At 42.7% G+C, this 25478-nt stretch overlaps 1 long non-coding RNA gene across 1 annotated transcript in view; it reads left to right on the forward strand.

Annotated features, from left to right (window-relative positions):
- Window positions 1-25478, forward strand: part of LOC128579887 (uncharacterized) — a 49104-nt gene that overhangs the window by 6614 nt on the left and 17012 nt on the right. The window contains exon 2 of the long non-coding RNA XR_008378295.1: window positions 14121-14485. This is a non-coding gene — a long non-coding RNA (uncharacterized LOC128579887). The remainder of the gene's footprint in view (window positions 1-14120; window positions 14486-25478) is intronic.

The raw sequence follows: 25478 nt of genomic DNA on the forward strand, positions 1-25478 counted from the left end.
GATGCCAATATTTAATGCACCAACAATATCCAGATGATAGGATATTATTGAGGTAAGACTTCTAGAACATTTTTTCATTTAAATTTTGTAATTTTTATTATTGTGGGTAGATGGTAGGTTGTCTATATAAGGTACCTGTGATGCTTTGATACAGGCATTCAGTGTGTATTAATCAGATCAGGGTAACTTGGGTGTCCATCACCTCAACCATTTATCATTTCTGTGTTAAGAACATTCCTAATTCCACTCTCTTAGTTATCTCAAGGTATGCCATAACTACCTGATCAGGTATAGGTCTAAAATAAGAATTTAAATGTTCTGTAACTTGTTGACTGTAGTCGCTCCGCTGTGCTATCAAACACTGCTCATTCTGTCTAACCAGCTGGATTTTTGCACCCGTCAACCATTTCCCTTTATCTCCCTTCTTGCTTCCCTTCACATCCTCTAGTAACCATCATCTTGCTGCCTGTTTCAACTGTTTTAATGTGTAGTTTGCATATGTGAGTGAGAACCTGTTAGATTTGTCTTTCTGTGCTCGGCCATCTCATTTACACAATATTCTCCAGTTCCATCCGTGCTGTTGGACGTGATAAGATTTCATTCTTTCTACACATATTCCATTGTGCACCTGTACTACATTTTTTTAGTCTATTAATCCGCTTTGAACACTTACGTTGACGCCAAGTCTTGGCTATTATGAGTAGTGCTGCGGTAAACAAGGAGGGGCAGATGTCTTTCCCATATACTGAATTCCCGTCTTTTGGATCTGTTATAGCCAGCGGTGGGATTGCTGAGACTGGGGTAGTTCTATGCTGAGTTTTTTGAGGAACCTTCCTACTGTTATCTGCTGTATTTGCTCTCGTTACATTTGCAGTGGCATTCCAGGGCTCTCCTTCCTCCACATCCTCGCCAGAATTCCTCACTGCCTGCCTTTATGGTAAGAGCCATTTTCACTGGGGTGTAGCTTTGATTTGCATTTTTTGATGACTAAAGATGTTGAGCATTTTTTCATATACCTGTTGGCCATTTGTATATCTTCCTTTGAGAAATATCTATTCAGACCTTTTGCCCATTTTTAATCAGATTGACTTTTTTCCTGTTGAGTTGTTAGAGCTCCTTGTATGTTCTAGTCATTAACTCCTTGTCAGATGAGTAGCTTTGAAATACAGAAGAACCTCCACAGTTGACCACTTCCCTCCACTGACCACCTCCTTAAATTGACCTAATTTTTGTAGGCTGGACATGTACCAGATATGCACATCAGCACAGTAGGCCTGGTTCCCTCTGTATACTGACCAGTTTGTGGTGGTCAAATTACAGAGGTTCTATTGTATTTTCTCTTACTCTGTTGGTTGTCTCTTCACTTTGTTGGTTCTATAGGCTTTTTAGATAAATACCAGAATTTTGGAGTGCCTTGACATGTAACCATTGAACTCTCATTTTTATTGGGTCAGCTGCCCACACTTTGTGGACTGGGGCCCAGGAAGGATAAGTTCCTCGGTGCATACTACACAGTAGTTCTTAAGCATTAGCTCTGAAACCAGAATTCCAGGGCTAAAATCACATTGGGCAAGGGCTGTTTGAGAAGCTGTATACCCTCTGTGCATAGTTTCCTCCTTAGCAAAGGTGGAGTATTATTATGTATTTACCTTAAAGGCTGATGGGAAGGATGGGGTGAGACGGTCCCTGTAAGTAGGCTCCACCTGTCATTTTCTGTCCAGCCCACGAGGAGTGCTACTCTCCTTCTCAGGCGCCCAGGGAGCAGGAGAGCTGGCGTTAAAATCCCGGATGCATTCTCCTCCACCCTTGGCTTGTTCCAGGATCATCTTGAGGCCAGGTAAGTTAGCTGTTTGCCAGTGGTCTTTCTTCTCTTGCTGTCCAAAACCACACAATAAAGTCTGTCTTTGACTTTTATAGGTATGTTCCAGTGGGGAAAGTCCTCATCCCCAAATTCAAAACAAAGACTGTGTGTGCCTCAGAAACAACGCATACACAGTTGGCACAGTTTCATAAACATATGTTTCTTTTTCCTATATTTATGCAGCAAATGTATACTGACTACCTCCTATGTGATGGACATTATCTGTTGGGGGAACCAGACATATATCAGTGAACCAGACTGACAAAATGTCCTGCCCTCTGGAAGGCTCTGAGGTGGAGGCTTGATTTTGCAGCAATCATGTTATTCTCCTTATAAACTTTTTAACTATAATACTAAAGCTAAATCAGCCACTCCCCACCCATCTCATTAATCAGGGTGACTGCACTGCATCCAGGCAGCAGGCAGCGACACACCAATTAGAAAAGCCACAGACCCTTTTTTTCTTTCTTGAGACAGGGACTTGCTCTGTCACCAGGGCTGCAGTGCAGAGGCAAGATCATAGCTCATGGCAACCTCAAACTCTTGGGCTCAAGCAATCATCCTGCCTCACCTTTCTAAGTAGCTGGAATACAGGCACCCACCATCATGTGCAGCTGAGTTTTTTTATTTTTTTATAGAGAAAAGGTATATTGCCAAGCTGATGTCAAACTCCTGGCCTCAAGGGATCCTCCTGCTTTGGCCTCCCAAAGATCATCGAAAATGCTCAGATTACAGGCTTGAGCCACTACACCCAGCTGAAATATCCTTTAAAAGATACTTCACAACTCAAGATTTGGCTTTTTTAAATATGACATTTAATTTTTTTTCATTTCTATCTAGGGATTTAATTGGAAAATCATCAACATCATACGTTTTATGTTGTCATTTCCATTTTTAAATTTAAACAACTTCAAGGATTATGAATCTGGCTGCCTGTAAATTAAAAGTGAAGGTAATCATTGTGTTGCAACAGTCCACTTCGTCCATTGAGAGTGGTTTCCTTTTTAGTCTACGAAAATGTTTAAACTTTAATGTGCCCTTTAAATATTCTTTGTTTTAAAAATATTCCACTTTATAGCCAGGCGTTGTGGCGGGCGCCTGTAGTCCCAGCTGCTCGGGAGGCTGAGGCAAGAGAATCGCGTAAGCCCAAGAGTTAGAGGTTGCTGTGAGCCGTGTGACGCCACGGCACTCTACCGAGGGCGGTACAGTGAGACTGTCTCTACAAAAAAAAAAAAATGTACTTTAAAATGTACTCTCTGAGAGAAGCACTTGATATCAGTGCTTGAGGTCAACATAGGATACGTAGTACACAGTACCTAGAGATGCTCTTTCTGGTTGACGCTTTACGCAGTACCTAGAGACGCTCTTTCTGGTTGACGCTTTACGTAGTACCTAGAGACGCTCTTTCCGGTTGACGCTTTACGCAGTACCTAGAGACGCTCTTTCCGGTTGAAGCTTTACGTAGTATAGAGACGCTCTTTCCGGTTGACGCTTTACGCAGCACCTAGAGACATTCTTTCCGGTTGAAGCTTTATGCAGTACGTAGAGACGCTCTTTCTGGTTGACGCTTTACATAGTACGTAGAGATGCTCTTTCCAGTTGACGCTTTACGTAGTACCTAGAGACGTTCTTTCCGGTTGACGCTTTACGTAGAACCTCTTTCTTCCTTCCCTCCTTCTATCAGTGAACTCGCCGTCTTGCCTGCCTGACTGTATAGCACACTCTTGGGCTCAACCACATCCTCTCTGGAGGAGCTTCCGTTTTCCCCTCTCCTGTGATCACATGAACACTTTTCATGTCTTTTCTTACAAGTGAATACTCTCTTGCCCACCCTCTTGTGGAGTAGGGAGGGGAGGGCCTGACATTGTGCTTGTGTAAACATAATTGAGAACTTTCCCAGTCTCTTGCATCTTCATAAATGATTTTTTGTATTATGCTGGGATAGGAGTTCTTTAAATAGAATATTCTCCCGTGGAAATCACCCACAATGCTGAGCATACACCTTTACAAAAGGTGAGTTTAGAATATAGGGTGCATCCTCAGCACTGCGCAGAAGCTGAAGTTAGGGCTCTCTGGAATTATTAGTGTAGTGAATCAAGAAAACAGTATGCCCCGGTTATCACAGATGAATCACAGAGCTACCCGGCAGGTGCGGGAAGGAAGCTCTGAAGATGGAGCTACTGGGGAGTGGTTTATTCTGTGGAAAACCACTTGCCTGTTTTGAACTAGTTTCCTTTTGAGCATATGTCCAACTGTGCACCAAATGGGTGTTTATATCCTAGTCACTTGGCAAAAATGTTGTCATTGCTTCAGAGAGATCCATTTTAGGCCTGAAGTACGGAGCCAATAATAGATGGGATTTGGATTTGGTAGTTTGAAGAAATGACCCTACTGCTGATGTAGAGACTTGTTTTGTTGTTGCTGTTCCCCATAATATTATTGCTAGATGAGACTACATTTTTAGAGTAGGAGATGAATGTGGAGGCCTAAATCAGTTTGGTTAACCCTGCTCATTGTAAATGAGAACATGTTTGTTTCTGTTTAAAGTGGTGAAAAATATTTGGGGCTCTTCCTAATCTCTCTAATGCTCCCTGAATTCTAGAACATATTTCTCCATGTGTTTGAGACAATTTCCAAAGGTCGACCCTTTAAAAATCTTTAAAAGTCCATTTGATGTGAAATGAGAAAAAATGCAAAATTATTATAGGATGTATTTATAGAAATTATGGAATTTCTGCAAGCTTATTATAGAAGACTGGTAGGATAGACGTCAACAAATTGATTTATTTTCATCTTTGGTTAGAAGTGTGATTTTTTTTTAAACTTTCATTGTAGTTTTGGTGTTTTTTCAAACCTTAATAAATGTATTTTACTACAGCTTTCTTGGATACCTAAAAAAGAATTCCCTTTTAATGTTGTTAAAATCCACATAACATCTATGGGCACCATCAGGGATTTTCTTCCTCTGTGTCAGCCCTGCAAACTACACACACAAGGATGCCTGCAGCAGCGCCTCTCAGACAAGCTGTTTGCTTTTACCAATCGATCATTCATAATTAGAAGTAGAATCTTTTCTTTCCAACATAAATACATCTCTTTTGAAAGTAGTTCTCTTCTGTGAAAGATGTTTAATGTCTGAGAAACTAGAGTAACCTTTATTATGTGTGTTGCTCTAATTAAAATATCATTTTGCAAAGTGGACTCAAGGTTACACATTTAAGAAAAGCATGTAGTTAATCCCATTAGGAAAATCATCTTGTGCATAAACCTTTAACTATTGATGGGCTGTCTAGCATGCTTCAATAAATAAATAAATAAATAATCTTTATTGAAAAGACATCACTAGCTGCCTCCAGTATCTACAGCGGGATAGAGGTGAGTGTAGTATATTTCACAAATGGCAAAAACAAAACAATAGCTTATATTTGCAGAGTGCTGTTTAAAAATATGCCACTCGTGGACAAATACATATTCACCTCAACATGAGACTGTCAGGTTATTAATATTAAATTTTGGATGTATAAAATTTGGGGTGTAGTCTGGCAGAGGTAAACTGATTTGTCACAGGTCAATCGACTATCAGAGGTAGAATTATTTTTTATCCCTTGGCTCTAAAAGCCTGAATGGTTTCTCTTGAAAACTGTCCCTCAAAAAGGTAATTCTGCTGATTCAAAGGATAGTGATGTAGTGTTTTAGCTAGCAGCTAGCTCTGATTTAACTGTAAATGTATTTTTTTCCTATTGAGCAATGAAGCTTAGTTTGAAAACTCTTGAAGATGATAAAGCCCTCCCTCTTTTTCTTTGTTGACTTCCTTTGTCCCTGAATGATATTCCATATATATGACTGCAGAAAACAAGTTAACGGCCTTCCTGTTACACTTTTCCATTCCTTTTAATCATTTCTATAGCTGTGAACAAGACAACAATTATATTTCCTCTTTTAAAAAACTGTTACAAAGATGCTTAAGAGAAGAGGAGAGCAAAGGACTAAATTACAATCAATTAAAACGATTGTTTTTGTGACCTGACACTTTGGGAACCGAGGGATAATGCATTCCTGATACAGTACTACTTTTCAATGTCTAGATGTTAATCTTTTGTTGCATGAAATGAAATTCACATGCCTTAAAGTTGGTCACAACATGATGACAGGGCATTTATTTTCTATTTTCACACCGTTCATATTTTTAGCTATAGGAAGAATGCTTATGTTGAATCCGGTTACATGATGGCACCTACAAGCAGATATGCACAATTTACCCAAGTTCCTTTAGGAAACATAGTAGAAACATACTGAAAAGTACATTGACAGAGTGCAAAGGGAACCAGCGGGTTTAAATGTGTACATTGTGTACTCTGCTCTTCCCAACTGGGGATTTAACAGGCTTTGATGACCTAATGAGTTCATTTGTGAATCATTTATATTTCCTTGAAGTCAAGATACACTCTTAGGTTTTTTCTTGTCACTCGATAAGTAAGTCCTTTCTTTGGTTGCCCCTCTCCTACCCTACCTTCTTACCTATCGAGGTTCTTCTATCAGTTGTGAGCTGATTGGCTTGACATATCTTATGGCACCACCCAAGTACCAAGGTCATTTTCAAAAAGATGGAATGTGAATCTTCCTCATGTGATGTGTCCAGATTAGTGATGTTGGAAAGTGTCATGTGACTGTTGTATTACACAGGCATGGAAGTCCCTCAAAGATCATGTTTTGAGGTGTTAATAGAAACATACAAACTTTTAACCTAATAAACCTACTAAATTTTTAAATTTTGTTAACAACGTTCATTTGAAATGCCTAAGATTTTGCTTAAGATGAGCTTTGCTTTCCAAAATGCATCACCCTTATTTTCATATTATGTTGGAACCTTGGCACAAAATAATGTGCTAGGAGGAAACTATAGGTAAATGTACTTTAACAAAAGTTCTGTTATTACATTTGTGTCTTTGTGCGATTATTTTGTTTGGGGAGGTTAATATTTAACATTGATTTGGCTATCAAATTATATTTTATTTTGTTAAAAAAATTCTGTAAATTAGAAATGTACCAAATCATTTATTTAGCAGACTAAAGGTAGGGAGAAAAGAGAATGGTAATAATGCCTTGATGTGTTTAAACTACAATACTTTGAAAATAAAAAATACCTAAAATACTGTCCTAGCTTTTCCACTCAATGTTTCTTCACCAAATAAATTCAGTTTATTCTAAATTTGATGCCAGTAAGAACAGTGTTATAATTAATCACATGTTAGCAACCAATTTTAACGTCTTTACAAAATACAAAGGATACTTTGCCAACCAGAAATATCTAGAACCTGGACATTCAAATACCATCCAAAACAAATATTTAATCTACTAACTGGAACTGAATTTTGGGCCTCCTGACAGCTCAACATCCACTAAACATGTTTTAATAGGGTAAGCCATCTGTATCCCGAGCACAGACAAGCATACCTTATTTACATATACCAATTCTATCATTTGCCATCTGAAGGAGCTCAGAACTATCCCAGTAAGAAAAAGGTTTATTTGCAATGTCCCAAGCATCCATATAATATTTCTATATACGTATTACTTTTAACAGCTCATAAAATAAGTATAAAGTACCATGTTTAATTCACTATGTGCATTATTTCAATTAATCATGGGAATGATCTTATAAAGAGATGGGTCTTGCAGTGTTGCCCAGGCAGGTCACAAACTCGTAGTCTCAAGCAGTCCTCCCCACTTGGCCTCCCAAGTGCTGCTATTAGATTTGTGAGCCACTGTACTCAGCCAGGAATGATGTTATGAAGTAGTACTTTTTATCTCAATTTGCAGATGAGGAAATGAAAGGTGCATCGCACAGGGTCTCCCCACCCCCAGAGAGCTGAGCATATTTCAGGTTGTTCAGTCCAACTCCCGAAGCTGTGTTCCTATGAGCAACACATAACCCTCACATGCCCCCCGTAAGCCTCATAACCAACTTGATGATGGGTAGTCTTACCTCTTTCACAGTTGGCAAAACTTAGGTCTAGAGACTTTAAACGACCTTCCGAAAATTGCAGTGTCACAAGCAGAGGCTCTGGAACTGGATCTAGCTTCGGTTTTCTACCTCATTTGATCTTCGGTCCTGTTTTGGGTAGGTCACCACTGCCGGTACTCCATTCCCTTCCAAAACAAGCAGTGCTCCATTTTGTACATTTCTGTTTCTCTTTTGGAACGAAACACTCTGTGAGTCTCTGTCTCCATCAGTGATGCCTCTGAACTGCACCGTGGGAGGGACGGCCTAAGATCCAGCATCTTTTAGTGCCATCTCATCCCCAGAGAATTAACAGGTGGAGTGGGGGAAGTGCAAATGAGATGCTTAGTTGTGGTCCCCACTAGCTTCCATGGGAATGTCCCTTTCCCCTTCTGTTCCCCCTTGTCTGCTAAAGCTCTTCCCCACCAGAAAAATAGGAAAGGCACCATGAGTCACTCACACATCAGCATGAATGTGCTTTTGTGACTCCACCAAGGCTGTGCCTAACTCTCTTCACCTATCTGCAGAATCAAAGTCTCTGGGCTATTCTGGATCCTTCTCTGGGAAGAGTAAGCTGGGAGTTGTTGGTGTAGACATCAGATCACTACAGGCCTACTGCCTAGGGTGCCTGGACGGCACAGGTGCTGTCCATCTGCAACCGGGCAGCCCCTCTGAGCAGTGGGACTCAGCTCGGGCTCTGCCCCTCTCTGCTCTTCCTCCATCCCTTCCAGCTTGTCAGCTTTCCAGAGAACGTTCTGCATCCTTCTGGTGATGGTTCTTTCATCTTTCTGGGGCCTGTGACTAGCAGCATGGCCTCGAGTGTGGTTCTGCCCTCGGTGCAGCTGGTCACACGCGTGTCTGCGCTCAGGTGCGTGTGTGTGTGTGTGTGTGTGTGTGTAGAGCAGGAAGCAGCTCTGACGCGGACGCTCGCAGAAGTCTTCGAGACCTCCAGCCCCGTCCCTGGAGGGGCTGTCTTTGTGCCCCCTGGAAGCAGGCCTGGAGACAAGGATTCGAGCTCCAGAGGTTTAGTTGGGAGTGACACGTGCAACACTGTGGTGGGTGGAGCAGGAGCAGTGAGGGAGGAAGGGAGGCCGTCTGTCAAGGCACTGGCCGGTGGTCATTCTGTGAGCAGCCCTAGGAGCCCTCTGGGAGTCAGTGTGGGGCACGGCCTGGAGCTGCTGCCCTGCTCCCAGGGGCAAAGATGAGGATTTTATCCTCCAGTTCCCTTTAGTCATTGGTGAGAATTTCTGGGGTGAGTAGGGTTCATTTTTGCGTTGGGTCATAGAAGTTTTCTTTAATTTCAGAAAAATCTGGAGTTGGGAGTCACTGGAACATGCGGAAATGGTGAGGTCCGAGGGCCGGGCAGTGGGCCGTGGGCGGAGCTCCTACTGCTTCTGCCTGGGGTGGTCCCGGTGGTGGGAGGGGCACAAAGAGCCCCCGCCCTCGTACCCCCTGCTTGAGTCATCCAGGTTAAATTATTCATATCATGGGAGAAGCCAGACACCCCTGGTGGTGACTGTGTGGAGAACTAGCAACTAGGAAGGACAATGCCAGGCAGTGAACACGACTAAGGCCGGTACAGGCATTGGCGTGAACTGCCTGTTGTGAATGTCTGACTACAATGCTGCGTAATAATGATTATGCAAATCATTAAATGTGTCAGATTAACTCTGTCGTGAAATTGATAACATTAAATTTTATTCACATGCTCAGCCCTTATAATTTGTTGCTTATATAGCACGCTTATAACTTCAGAAAAATCTCCCAGTGTTGGTTTAATGGCTGCATCGCTTACACACGGGTGTGGTCCTCCTACTTGTGTTCAGTGTTCACATTCATCTCACAGTCTCTGACTCCGCCTCTCGCGTCACCGACTCCGCCTCATAGTCAGAGACTCCGCCTCACACGTCACTGACTCCGCCTGTTGCGTCACCGACTCTGCCTCATAGTCAGAGACTGCACCTCGCACGTCACTGACTCTGCCTCACGTGCTTTCTTCAGAGCTGAGAGGATCACTCCCTTCTCTTTGTGAGTTCTCTTGCCACGTATTGATTAATTCGACCACATACTGATTAATTATCTAGCCCTGACCACGTGACATGCATCATGCAGGGTGGTGTGGATGTAAGCGTAGATTAGAACCTGCTTCTGTCCTCAGAGAGCTCCTAGTCTGGCAGAGACTCTCACCAATTTATAGATGATTGTTCAAGAAGAAAGCAAAATTACTAAAAGACCACGTAACTTCTAATTCCCTAGGTGTGGAATAACAAAGGTGGTCCTGTATTTGGTTTCCACAAACTGTCTCCAAGGCTATTCCAGTTGTCATTTTGTACTTTCAGAAATGAGCAGCATTAAAAGATAGTCCTTACTATATGGCCTTAGCTTTCTGTGCAAGCTGAGAATTTGTAATGAAAGTCATTTCCTGGTAAAGCGTGCTTCCTGTAGCCATGTGCACAGTGGTAGCTCCTCTTTAGAATACCAGTGTAAAGATGCCTTCATGACCCAAATCCACATACTTATTAACAGACAGGTAGCTGGAACCGTATCATTCACAGCAAAGGAAATTGCTGTCATGAATGAGGTTTAGTACCATGGGAAGCAGATCCAAATATGTTCTTGAAGTTTATAAGTTGACATAAAATGGATGTTTGGGGAAGGCTTGGCTTGCCATTGTCAGCTTTCAGAACTGATCTTAGAAGGAAAAATCAGGGTCAGGAACGGAGCAGAAAAGGTCAAAAATAGATAAGGTCAACAGCAGATGGGCCAAGGAGAGGGCTGGTGTGTCCTCTGGGTTCCAGTGACCTCTCCTAGTGTGGGACTACAGGGAGCAAGACAGGTGGATCCAGGCCATGTTGACACCCTGTCCTGGAGAGAAGGTATGTGTGCAGGGAATTTAAAGAGCTTACTTTTAGCCCTTCTAAAGAATTGTATCAACCCAGGAACATCCCAGATGGCCATACAATTTAAGGCTATGGTATACCTATAGCAAATAAAAGAGCCCCACATATAGCAGGGAAATCATTGATAGCAACCACTTTTGAAACCTCATCCTCTCTTGTGAATAGAGCAGTGATTTGAGGCAAGGTTCCAGCTTAGAAAAATGTATCAGTCCGCCCTTAAGAGACTTGGACATGCCTAACACCAATACCATTTTTCTCCGTCCAGCCCAGACTGGACTTGATGAGTTTCCTGTATTAGTGAGGCACATTGCACCCCACCTCCTTCGAGCTGGAGCTTCGGGACATCTTGGAATTCTCTGCAGTTCACACCCAGCAGGGCAGCAGCCCCTCACTGCACATCTCAAAATGTTCTCCTGTCTCTGCCCTTCCAGGTCCGTGGCCACAGCTGTGGTCATGGTCCCTTGCAAGAGGTTTCATGTTTCCATTCTTCCCCACTCCAGTCTGTCTTCCAAGGCCATGCCAGTGGCCTCTCCTGCTGGCCCAGAGAAAGACGTCCAGACAGCTTGCTTTGGCCTTGGCTCACCTTCCTGGCCTCACTCTGGCAACCCCGTCTCTGCTCTCTGCCCATCCTTCTGCTTCACCTCATCCTCCAGGCAGTCCCACCTCATACTCCTTACTCAGGCTCTTCCCTTTGCCCAGCTCATTACTTCTCTGAAACATTCAAAACCTTTCGGGCAGAATCAATCACCATGTATCTGTATTCCAAAAAACAAGGCTCCCTTACAAGTTTATTATGGCAACGACTATAGTATTTACTTGTCCGTCTTAACGGCTTTGTAACACCTTGCACAGTAACTGAAACAGAGTAGGTGCTTGGACATGGATTTATTTTTAACTTTAAATGAGAGACAATGAGTATTTTAGGATGCCAGAATCTGTAGGCCACAAAGATTGGGCATGGATTTTGCATCAGACAGAGTTCTTCCTTTTGAGCTGTATAACAACTCTGGCTCCTTCAGGCAACACACAGTCTCTGCAGAGAGCCAACTCCGCCACCTCTGCTACATGCAGACTCCACCAGCAACACCACCTGTCCCATACACTAGGCCTGACCCAGAACTCTGCTGCTCCCTCTGAAAACTGGCATAGCTCAGCACTTCCAGCCCAGCCAGGATGGGTTCCCTATGGTCCCTGCTCGCCATGTGTTCTGCCAAGACACAAACGCTGCCATCTGATTGGTTGGGCTTGGATCATATGTCCAAGCCCTGGCTGCAAGAGAGGCTGGGAGAGAGAGCATCTGGCCTCCATGGAGCGGCCAATCTCTGCCTCCCATTGAGACACACGAGGCGAGTGATCTCCAGATAAGGAAGTTCAGAGGCTGAGTGTGCCAGGGGATGGAGGTAACAGGGGGTAGAAAAAGAACGAGCAATGTCCACCAGAACTTTCTTCAGGGTGCCAAAATCCTAATTAAGAGCTTTCTTTGGTGATAGTCTGAGACGGAGCAGGAAAAAATACAACATACTTAGATTGAGTGACTTGAGAAGAATTGAATAAAGGGCATATTTACCAAGGATGGGCAGGGCGTGGAGATATCCATCACAAGGGATGCTGAAGTACACCAGGACTAATGACAGCAGGAAGCCCTTATCACCCCAAGTGTGACTGTGGGGAGGGAGTAGCCCCCAGACCTGTAGATAAAGAGGGAGCTGTGTGTGTGGAGCTGAGGCCAATGAGAGAGACCCAGCCAGCCTGGGCAGCCCCCGAGAGAGCAGGAGCAGTGAGCATCCCGACTCTCCCCTCCTCTCCCTGAGCCCCCCAGGGGCTCCGCACGCCCACGCAGAAGTCAGGGAGCTCTGCAGGCTGTTCGTGTTTGTCAAGACCAGAGCACTGAGCATGTGAGGAAGGGCGGGGAGTGGATCTGGAGGAGCAAATAGACAGTGTGCTGCTCACGCGGCTTCATCAAGATGTCACCAACACTTTTCTATTTATTTTTTTCAGTCGTTCCTTTGGGGATATCACTTTATATTTTCAGTACCCCAGCCCACAAGATCAATGTGATCTTAAACTGTCCTGCTCATTGAATTTAAGGAGATGCTATTTTCCCCTTGTTTGCTATTTAGAATGCTCTATTGTATGGTCCAACAATTTGCACCATTAAAGGTTAGCAAATGCCAGCCAGTTTATATTTTTCCTTCCCAGCCTTGGGCAGAAAGGATGGGACGTGTGACCTGCACAATGTCCAGACTCTCTCTTTGCAAATCGCCATGCAGAATCCTCCGTGGCATTGTCTCTGCATGCAGATTTCCTGCTGCTCGTGTCCCCGCCTCGTTAATATCTTGCCTTCCAAATGAGGCAAATTTAAAAATGATTATTAAATTGAGCCCCACACAATAACCAGTGGTTGTAGGCCTCCCCAAGGACTCAGGCGTTGTAAAGATGAGCCTTCTGAAGAATGCAATGGCTTGCACTAAAATAACCATTTATTTACTTGGGAAGATGATACTGAGGGGAAAGCTTCATCACTGTCTTGGAATAGATGATGGGCTTCTTTGCATAATACAGAAACCAGCTGTTTTCCCATAAATCTCAACTGGGGGGATTGAGGTATATGTGTGGTATGTGGGTAAAAGAAGGCTATTCACGTTTCCTCTTTAAAAGCTTATCTTAATAGAATTCTTATTTTTAAAATGCAAATGATAAAGAAGTACGCAGAACAAAAAGCCAAGTCACCCTTTCTGTATGCCCACGCCCTTCCCTTGGCCCCCTCAACATTAACAATATGGCACAAAAGAAAGATTGTCCTAACTGCGTGATTAGCAAGCTGTGTCCTCAGAGGTTGCTGAGGATGGGCTCTGCTGGGACAGATTGTCCTCTGCTGCTTTTTCAAGGTCAAGGCAGCCCTTGGAGACAGGGAGCACCTGCTGCGTCTCACTCTGAGAACAAAACCACTTGCAACGCTGGAAACCAGGTGGAGTCAAATAGCAGCCGCTTACCAGGGGTTCCTGAGCCACCCCTGTCATTTATTGAAGTACTATTTGTGTGTTTCTAATTTGCCACTTTCTTATAGACATAGAAATTGGCTTTTATTTTGTTTTAAAGTTTCTATGATGGGATCTACTGATAACAAATATTTAAAACCTAGGTGTGATTTTTGGCATTCGTAGGTATCAGTTGCTCGCCAAGAGCAGGATGTGTACACGTGTGAGGAGCTGTCCAGGAAATGAGGAGGGTTGGTGTTTAACGTGAGCATAAGAAATACTTGTTTCCAGTCTTAAACCAAACACATTGAGTGTTCTGTGTGGATTTTATGGAAGTGTTACAAGAATTTTGAAAGCTGCCCATGTGCTTTGTTCTGTAGGAAGAACTCCCGAACCTGGAACACAGTGGCCCTTCTAATCCCTCAACTCCTAAATCACGTAACATCAGCATCGCTCACAATCACCAGTGTTCATCTGATCTCAAGCACTGTACGTGAGCTGGCGCACATACCAGGCTCAGCTCAGAGAATCTAAGTTTGTGGAGGGCAAGGAAGTTGTTCCACAATGTCATAAATAGCTATTTGGCTGAATTCCTCAATCCTTCCCTCCTGTGGCTCTCCTGTGACGCTAAACTTCAGTTTCCATGACGGTTGTGGCAAAATATCAACACTGGATGAGTACAAAGGCCCACATTTGGCAGCTGTCTCATGCACCCATTGCCTATTCATCACCAAAACCTACAGAGGTGAGCACATCTCTACAATCCATCCACTTCTGGATATCTCCATTGCCACCTTTTTCTCTAGCCATCATCACCTCTCACCTAGATCACACCAGTAGCCTTCTGGCTGGTTTTTTCTCATCCTTCTTCACACAGTAGAGTTATATTTTCAAAATGCAAATCTGATCATGTCACCTCATACTTAGAATTCTTCAATAGCTCCTCATGTACCGAGCAAGAAAGACAGTGCCCTTCAAATAGTAAGAGTTCTTGCATGGTGGACTCCCCCACCCTGGCCTCTCCAGCTCATCTCACTTGTGCTCCCCTTCATCCCTGAACTCTAGTCTGCTGGGCCTTCTTTCAGTTCTTTGATGCTGTCCCCTGCCACTGGGCCTTTGCATGTGCTGAGCATCTGCTGGAAGATTCTATCACTTAGTAAAATCTGCTGTTGGTCATTCTCAGTGACATCGACACCTTGTGATTGAAGCTTTCCTTACGGCCCCTTGTATGTGGATAATTTTGCCAGGCACTTCTCCATTGAACTTCCACAGTTGGTAATCAAACAATTACTTTTTGAACATTTGTTTAATGTCTGTCTTCCCAGTTAGACTGTTAGATCCGTGAGAGCACGTGCCAAATCCATTGTTTCAGACCCATTTTTTCATTTATCCTTATGTTTCCATCACCATGCCCGGCATATAATAAACTCTTTATAAGTATTTATTTTAAAATGCAGGAAGAAGGGAAAGAAGGAAGAGAGGAAACAGAAAATAGGAGCAGAGTAAGGAAGGAGGGAAGGGAGTTGAAAGATCACTAAAAAGCCAGATCTGGCTGCGTACTTTTAAAATTATTCAGGTGTGTCGCATTTGCTACTCAAAAATCCTTCTCTGTTGTTGCATTTTGCCATGGAATTTGCTAAAATCAGCTTCTTTAAATTTTTTTCCTTTGTATTACGTGTAGCTAGAAAACTAAATTTTTGTCCTGCGGATTCTCTGATTCCCCCTGCCTTGACTATCCAGCCTGGATTTCCCACCAGTCAACACAACCAGTACCTACAGGTGTGATTCACACCCACATGTGCTATACTTACCTCATTGTGCCGCCCCCCAAATCCCCGATGCTCTTTCTGAATGCACTACCCTAGTTAATGGTCTTATGTCCCTCCAGGACCCCAGATTCCTTGCTCACTAACTGCACTTCCAGCTAATCACCAACTCCCACTGATTCGTCCTCCTGCGAATACCTTGCCCACCTCTCCACTCCCACTGTCACCTCCCTGGTGCAGATGGCTTATCACCTCTCACCTGGAGGATGGCTGTAACCTTACTGGTCTCTCAGCTCCAAATTCAGGCACATCCAGACCCTCCTCCTCTGCACTGTCCCCAGACCTCTTTCTTGTCATGTCACTTCCTGTGGAGAAATTCTCAGTGGTGGGCCCCTGGGCCAACAGCAAAACAGCGCAGCAAGCTCAGCCTTTTGTCCCTCTCCAGCCTTAGGTCCCATTGCTTCTTGGGCTGCCCGGTGCCTCCATCTGGATGGAGACTCTGCTGTGCGTTTGTACGACTGTTCTCTCCACCCGTAATGCCCCCACCCTGTCTGATCTAGCAAATGTCACTCACACCTTTCAGGTCCATACATGGTCACTCTCTTCCCACTTGCTTTATTTCTTATAACAAGAATAGGGTAGGAAATCTGGCTAGAACCACGGCACACCGGTGAGCTGTGACCCTAGCAGACCTGTGAGCTGCAAACATTTTTAAAGATCGTTAACTTAATTATTTTCGAAAGAAGTTCAAAGCACGGTAAGTATGCAGGGCCTGGTGGCTCACGCCTGTAATCCCAGCACTCTGGGAGGCCAAGGCAAGTGGAATGGCTGAGCTCACAAGTTCGAGACCAGCCTAATCCAGAGCAAGACCTCGTCTCTAAAAATAGCCGGGCATTGTGTCGGGTGCCTGTAGTCGCAGCTACTCAGGAGGCTGTAACAAGAGAATCACTTAAACCCAAGAGTTTGAGGTTGCTGTGAGCTGTGACGTTACAGCACTCTACTGTAAGTACTCTGTCTCCGTTGAAAAAAAAAGTACAGTAAGTATATCCTTCTTTTTACTCTTTTTTTTTGATCAACATAATTTAAGTGTGTCATGAGAGTTTAACTATAGGTTCAAGTGTGCCGTAAGATTTAAAAAATGTTGAAAAACACTAGGTAAGAGGCTACTGACATGGTCTGGCTGTGATGGCAGTTGAGATGGGTGGTGGCTGGGAGATGGGGGAAGGAGGTCTAGGGTATGCTCTGCATTTAGAGTTCAGGCCATGGATTGTGGGGGGCGTGAGAGGAGGGGAGAAGACCAGGGGGCTATAACCCCCTGACCAGAGGCGGCAGCTACTACAGCAGAGACCAATTACAAAGAAAATGTAATCACATGCTCATTACCCAACTTCACTAACTCTTAGCCCCTGGGTCAGTAGTAGACCCACGTGCTCATTGCCTCTGGGCTGGTTATTAATTACGGTGGACAAAGGTAGACCTTGACAGCCTCACCTGCTTCCTGTCCCAGCCCAGCCTCACACACGTAACAGATTACCTTGAAGCAAACCCCAAACATCTAGTAATTTCATCTGTAAACATTCTAGCCCCATCTCTGAAATAGAAGGACTCTTAAAAAAAAAAACCTTATAATATCGTTATCATTCCTAAAAAACGTTAATGAAGAAAGAAAAAATAAAAATGACCAATAATATGACGTCAGCAGGTGGACTCTGGTGCCTACGTTTTCCTGAGTGTCTTCTTTCTTTTCTGAGTTGTGTTATTTGTTGTGGTTTGTTTCTCTGTTTGAGTTGGGATCTAAGTTGGCCTGTATGTAGATTCACCTCAGTGTTTCTTAGATCTCTTTTAATCTCCCCCCATATCTCCCCATACCTCTCTGTCTCTCTCTCTTTTCTCTCTCTTTCCCCCCATGCCTCAGGCTTTCCTTCCCACTCCATTCTTTTTCCACTTTGGTTGTTCTCATTGGCACTGTTGATGTTAAGGAAACCTAGATGCTTGTTTTATAGAATGTCAGAATTCCCCTGATTGGGCCCCTGTGGTGTCATTTGACTTGTTCTCCTGTCTCCCCTGTTTTCTGGGTTGCCGTGGTTGGGAGGGGCAGCAACGCTGTGTCGGTGTAAACCCCCCTCGCGGTCCTGATGTCTGTGGTCTCGGTTTTCTTGTTGCATTAGCAGTCACTGATTGCTACATTCATTCATTTATCAGGGTTGCAGAAATGGCAACCCCTAATAAATATTCGATCATTTCTTTTTCTTCATTTACTAACTGAAATGTTCTATAAAGAGAAAACGTCCTCCTCACCCATTGGCTTCCTCAGGCATGGTTCATGCAGGGAGGTGGGGCGTGTTTCCTTTATTTACCAGTTTTCAAAATAATAAGTTGTTTCCTGGCATCTTCCAAAGGCAACAAATGGATTTGGGGGTTTGTTTCTTTTATTATTGATATCATAAAGAGCTTATGTGTTAAATATGTCTTAATGTTGATTGCAATTATTATACTTATTGATGAACCTGGAGCAATATCATAACAGGTCAGGACAAACGTATATATTCATCCTGACCTGGAATCAGCCACTTCCTTTAGGCTCCTGGTTCCTTTCAATGGAGAATATTATTCAGAGATCATCTTCTGGGCATGCTTATTGCTGCTGGGCTGGTTATTATTTACAGTGGACAAAGGTAGAAAATGTGGTTTCTTTACCAAAAGTAATTCATCCACTCTGATCTTTCTACTTTACTCCAAGGATCTCACCTCCACGAAGTGCCTCCCTTCTCCTGTACTGAAAACCCCAATTCTAAATAGCACCAATATAATTATTCATTTGCTGTATCTCACACTGCACACAATCAGCCTCAGAACAATTATACAAAAACTATGATCAACAGTAGTTTGATCCATTTTTTTCTTTGTCTTTTGGGTATGTCTCAGCAGGGACGTACAGTTAAATTATTGTGTTCTGGAGTCGCTTACAATAATTCCTCTGTGTGTGGCTGTACCACCAATTGTTTACATAGTTAGGTTCAGTCGTTTTATCTCGCTTTAATAATTCCTTTTTAAACCGCAAAGTCAAATCTACAAAACAAGATGTTCAATGTCTAGCACGCCCTCACTCTCTTCCCTCTCACCATCTAAAAACATGGTTTATCCTTTCCCTTTTTATACAGGAAAAGGTGTCTACAGATTTGTATTTCTCTGCTCTTTCCCAGACAAGCAGGAGCGTACTGTAAACACTTTTCTCCTTGTTGTTTTCACTGATTAGCATACCCTGCAGTTACCTCCTAGTGGCAAACACAAGTCTTTGCCTCTGGCTTCAGGTTTAAGTCTAAGGACAGCATACAAGTTTCTAACAGGCTTCTGCAGAGTCTCACTTCTCCCTCTCATTTGCCACATCTGATCTATCAGGATAGAACTTCAAATTCCGAAACCTGCCTGCTTCTCGCCTACATTGCCACACCTCAGCTCAGAGACGTCCTCTGTCGCTGGGGTCAGGGCCGTGGCCCCTTCATCACAGCTGGGCCTGCTTCCACCCTCAGTTCCCAGAGGCCTATTCCCAGCACAGCAGCCAGCAGGCCATAGCAGAACAAGGATCTTCTCACAGTGACCAAAGCGTCTCTCCTTCCTCAGCCACATCCTGACCCTCTGGAAGTAGGAAGCAAGAAAGGCCGCGCGGCACTTCCTGCTGTCAGGTAGACAGCTGAAAGACAGCGCGACTAGCTTGAGATTTGTTTGATGTTCATCATGTTAATAAAAGTTTTACTTAAATTAAGTCATTGAACCCTTACAACAATCTAGTAAAGACTGTTTTATGATTTTCCTCACTTTAGAGAGAAAGCCATCAGGTCACTAATAGGTTGTAAAAATTATTTATGGCCAAGTAGTTGATAAGTGGTAGAGCTGGACACAGGATCCAAGGAGTTTGGCTTCAGAATCCAGGCTTTCACCAGGGCTGTCCGGCAGAATCTTTGTGATGATGGACGTGTTCTACGTCTGTGTGCCCAACGTGGCACCCTTCTGCCACAGCAACTATTAGGATGTGAAATGTAGCTGGTTTGATTAAGGACTCAATTTTTACTGGTACTTAATTTTAATTAATTTAAACTTAAATAAGAACATATTGTTACTGTATTGGACAGCTTAGCTCTAACCCCCTATTCTATTCTCTTTTTAGATGTGGTAGAAGAGTGGCACGGTGTTATGGCACGGTGTTATTCACCTCTTTGTTGCAACTCATTTAAATCCAAATGTACATCTTTGTGGGATTGCATGAGCTGGCTGTAGCCTGTGAACCTGAAGGTCTCCCAGTGTCATCCGTGACCTACGAAACATGCCTCTCTAATTTCAAAGCGCTCTCTTCCAAAAAGATGCATTATTTTCCTTTTTATACAAAGAAATGGAGAGTCCAAGTGTTCTGACTTTAATTTATTCTTATTAAGAGCATAATTGTCTAAGATAAAAATAAAGGAAAGTTAATCACAAGACATAGAGTGTGATATTGCATGTGCAGCTGAAAATTAGAAGTTACATTTATATCAATTTTTAAATTACACTTTTTCATTTTGGAAAACTGAAAAATATATAAAACTTTTTTAAAAAGAAGGCAAAAGCATTATCTGACATAGTCTTATAACTTGGAATTAATCACTGGCATATTTGAGTTAGCCTTTTTTCTATGTATATGATAGTTTTTAAAATTAAACAAATGAGATATAAATTCTCTTTAAAAGAAAAACACATTGACTTAACTCTCCACCCTTGACTATTCTTCCGATCACATCCCCTCACTATTCTGAACTTGGCATGAACCCTCAAGCCCTTTTGTAAACTTTTATGTGTGTGTACACACATCCTTAGAAACACGTAATGGTATTCACGTGGGGTTTCTAAAGCTTTTATGTCAGTGATACCACACTGTATTTTGTTTTGCAACTTTTTTTCATGCATCACTTTTGAGCTCTGCATTCTGATATGTTTAAATCTAGAGTAATGCCATTAGCTATTATTAAATGTGTTATATGAACATACCACAGTTCAGTGATGCATTTTCTTGCTGACAAATATTTAGGTCGTGTCAAGTTTTTCACTATTTCAAAGTATATTGCGGTGAATGAACATCCTTAGACATAACCCCCAGTGCATCTGTGCCTGTATTTCTCTGTGCACATAATTTAAAGATCACAGAGTTGCTCATCTCTCATAGCATCAGGTACTTCCGAAATGTCTCCAAATTGGCTGTGCCTTTTAAGGTCTCAACAGCAGACTATGAAAGCATTTCTTTTCCCACACTTACTCACTTTTCCATCCTGGTGAGCTTATAGATTTTGCCCATCTAAAGTAGGGAGCTTGCTGTGCTTCCAATGGTGTTTCCCTAATTACTAGTGAGGATCAGCATCCTGCCTTTTAGTGGCCACTGGAATTTCCTTTCTTGTAAAATTCTTGAATATATATGAATGCTGCGTTCTACTGAGTTGCTTATCTTATTGATTTGTGGGAGTTGTTTATAATTTCTGGTTACCAATCTTTGGTTTGCTCGGTTTGTTGCAAATATCTGCCTCCCATTTACAGCTGTCTTTTAGTCCTTTTATGATTTGTCGTGCAGAAGTTTTAAGTTTTAGATTTTAATGATAGCTTCTACCAGGATTCCCTCGTTCTTGTTGAAGCTTTACTAATCTTCACGTGCAAAATTCTAGAAGATGAAAGAGGTGAAGTTTTTGGTGCTGGCGTAAAAAAAAAAATTAATGTACCACTTGCTGATTCATTGGCTGACTGCCATTTCTGAGAGAAAAATGTTTTCTGGTGCATATTTATAGCATTTCCTTAAGGAAAAAAGTTCACTTTTATGTCATTCTGAATGTTTTGCGGTGGTGGTAATGATTTTTTGATATCTAATAACAAAATGTTGACAGTGGTAAAATCCTCATAATAGATTTTAAAGCAAGAATTGATTTTGCTTTCCATTGCACAGTCTGAAAGTATATGTTCATGGCTCATTTTCCTGAATCTTTCTAGTTATTTGATATGCTGTCTATAATTATGTGGAAAATGAACTTCATAGGTTTAAAAATTATTTTAAATAACATCTCTCTTCAGACAGAAATCCTAGCAGGCTAGAGCCAGTCTACCAACTTTGAGTCCCAGCTCCACCACCTGCCCTGTCTTTGATTATTTTTTTCTCCATCTCTTTATCCGTAAACTGGGGTGTCTGTAAAGTAATAGTTCAAGCCTTAGGGGACTGCTGGGAGGATAAGCTGAGTCATCACCTGTCAGAATGTCCCAGAGCAATGTCTGACATCGAGAAAGCACCCTACAGAAGCCGGCAGTCCCTGTCCCTCAGACGTGCTTAGATTCTTAAAAGTGAGGAGAGACTCTGTAGATCCCCTGATCTCTGAAAAGCATATTCAAGCAGACGTCTCTAATTGTCATCTCATGTACCCTTAGTGATACCGAAAACTAAACAGACACCACTAAGCACAGCTGATCACAGAATACTGTCTTTTATAGATTCTCTGTTACATGCTTTTAACCACCCAAGCTCAGAGCTTGCTTACTACATACACTTAAGAAACAATTATTTGAAAACAAACCCCAAACCCACAAAAGACATTTTCCTGAATGACATACCCCAAAGTCTGGCTCTTCACAAGTGCAGTTGCCTAGTTATTTGGTGAAAGCCTATTTGGCTTCCCAGCCTGTGAGTTGCACAGTGACCCTGACAGTGTGAGTGCCAAGGGCATTTAACATCAGGTTGGTGGCCCCATTGTTCTTTTTTAAAATAATTGTGTATATTATATATGTATGAGATGTATTGTGATGTTTTGATATGTTTACATCATGGAATGATTAAATCATGCTGATTAATCAACCCGTCACCTCCCGTACTGATCAGTCTTGTGTGCTGAAAACATTTAAAATCTCCCCGTTTAGCAGTTTGATATACTTGGCGTTGTAGTGTAATATAGTCACCATTCTGTGCAATAGATGAGGAAAACTTTTCCTACCTGTCTAAATGAAATTTTGTACCCTTTGAACAACATCCTCCCCTTTTTCCTCCCCACCCCAACTGCCCAGCCACTGATAAGCCCCTGCTACTCTTTGCTTCTGTGAGTTTCGTGTTTTTAGACTCCACATGAGCATGAGACCGGGGAGCATTCATCCTGAGGCTGGCCTGTCTCACTCAGCATAAAGTTGTCCACGTTCATTCATGTTGTGGCAGGTGACAGAATTCCCTTTGTTTTGAAGGCTGAATAGTATTCCACTGTGTAGACACACCACATTTTCCTTAGCCTTCATGTAACAGTGGACACTGGGGTTGCTCCATATCTGCAGTAGCTGTTGGGAATCCTGCAGGAACATGGGAGGGCAGGAGTCTCCTCGGCACCCTGACCTGCTGGGTCACAAGCCTCTATTCTGAGGGTTCTGAAGAAGCTCCGAACTGTATTCTATAATTGTTGTATTCATTTACATTCCCTCCAACGGTGCCTAAGAGTTCCCTTTTCTCCACACCTTCACCAACGCTTATCTTTCATCTCTTTGATAATAGCCATCTTAACGTGGTATAATTTGTTTTTGGCTGGCTGGATGCCTGGACTAGAGCATGTGGTTGTCCTTCCACCAGCTCCCCAAGAGCGCTGGGCTTAGAGTGAGAAGGACTGAGTTTAACTGATATAAAAAGGCAGGGCTTTTAAATGGTAAATGGTAAAAGTGGAATTTCACCAGAAATTACTTTGATGGCCACAAGTGGATATTAAAATGAAGACCAACGCATACATGTGACATGAACCAAATTATTATTATTTTTGCAATTCTACACTCTCCTTACCTTGGTAAATCATTTTGAAACAAGCATCTGCCCCCACCTGCAGCTCTTCCATTCAAGAATGATGCAATACTGAGCGGTGATATTTTCAGAAGTGTTTGCTGAGCATGGGCAGCTTAACTAAAAACATCCTCTCTATTTTGCTCTTGCTATTGCTTATGGGATCACTGCTCTCACCTGTTAACCCCCAGCAGAAAATCCGCCTGCTGCACAATGCCTTGCAAACACAGCGTGGCACTCAGGGCTGGCACAAAGCAGCCAGTGATCAGGGCATGGGGTCAGCCTGCTGCTGGGGGCAGGCCGCTTCTGCTGGCACATCCCTTTTGTGAAGGACGCAGTCCTTGTTCTGCGGTCTGTACCAAGCTGCACACCATCTATTTACTTGATATCCTTGAACTAACGGGGTATTTTCCCCCAGCCAGCCATAAATGGGTTGGTGCGAGAGAAGCTTCTCCTGCTGAGGGACTCACTTCTGCGCCAAGTCCTCTTTGTTAATCTTCTGCAAAATAAGGCAGTTTTCTGTTGAAGAGAAAGCAATCATTAATTTTTCATAAGAGCAGCAAAGTTGTGAATAGCAGAGGACCTCTTGAATAAAGAGCTTAGAGGTTCTAAAGAAAGAAGAATAACAAAGCCCGGGAGGGGGGGAGAGTGTATTCTTCCCTACAGCATTCATCACCCCCTTCCAGCCTCCACCGTTCATCCCCTGTTAGGAAGGAAGAAGCCATTTATGCAAGCTAACAGTTCCTCAAATCTCAGGAACCTTAATTTTAATTCTTATCAGTGGCTTTTTAGATGAATAATACAGTGACCTTCAGCTTTGTCCTGTGTTATGTGATGTTGATTCATAAAGACTGCTGTAGTTGTTTAAATTAAGGCAGAAGCTCTACGTATCCTACTCAGTTCTAGCATTAGTGCTGTCCCCAGTGTGGCATTTATGTTCTTTTGCTTCTTTGGTATAAATAAATATCAAAGTAGGAAGACCAGTGTGAACTCTACGAGGAATAATAAACTAAAATAATATGGCATTGATTTTGTTCAAGATGTCTAAGTGTGTTTTTATGATTGTGTATGTTTATAGCTTTTCACACAAGTGACATGAATTCTGGGCAATTAAAAAGGACGTGAATTTCAAGGCATTTAGGAGAATCTGTTTTCTAATAGCTGCGCATTTTGCCAAGTTGTGGTTTTTGAAAAAGCACTGTGGATTTCAGACCTCTGCCTTCAAATGGGGGAGTTATTGCCCTTTTGTGCTGTTTTACAATACTATCACCACAAGGCCACATCTGGGGACTTTATTTGGCTGCTGATGTATACAATACGAGGATGTGGCAATTCAGTAAAGAAGCAGAGAGAGATTCCTTTGCACTGTGCTCGCACTTTCTTTGAATTTCCTCTGACCAGAGGTTCTCAGATTGTAGTCTGGAGTCTTATTAGCGAGGCCCCACCTCTTCATATATTGAGTGAGGGGAGCACTGGGCCCCAGGAGCCCGTGAGAGACTTCATTTACAAAGGAGGGGGGAGCCCCGCATGGACAGCCTTCCCCAGCGCAAGTTTAAGACATTGATGTTCTCATGAATTTCTGTAAAATAATAGACATTCCCTCTACTGCTGGGCTAACTTCTCTGTCCCCTCCTCTCAGTCCTTCTGAGAGCATCAGTGTTACTCATTTCAGTTTTTTGTTGTGTTATTTAAATTACTCAAGTAATATATAAATATCAACCCCTTGGAAAATTAAAACATTACAGATAGGACTGTAAAACATTATCTGTAAAACATTACAGACAGGGTCCATTACTTGGATCCCCATACCTCTGCAGACCCCTGGCTCCCTTTCTCTCCCCAGTACTCGCCATCCTTCTAGTAGCAGTGACCAGTTTAGTCTGTACCCTCTGAAATATTCTTTATACATTTAAACACAGTACACGTGAATCAATACCATTAAGCAACTAGATAGTGTTGTTTTTAAAGATTTTTTCCCTAATACATAATATTATATGTATCTTTCTGCAACTGGATTTTTCACTTAGATTTCTTGAAGATCTTTCCATGCTACACCATATAGATCTACTTTATCTGTTTTAATCGCTTCATAGTACACCAGCACCTCTGTAAGTTGACCACTCAGGGGACTGTACAAACTAGTCAACATACTGGGGTGGTCA

Source organism: Nycticebus coucang, chromosome 2, assembly GCF_027406575.1.
Source record: "Nycticebus coucang isolate mNycCou1 chromosome 2, mNycCou1.pri, whole genome shotgun sequence".
NCBI classification, from domain to species: Eukaryota; Metazoa; Chordata; class Mammalia; order Primates; family Lorisidae; genus Nycticebus; species Nycticebus coucang.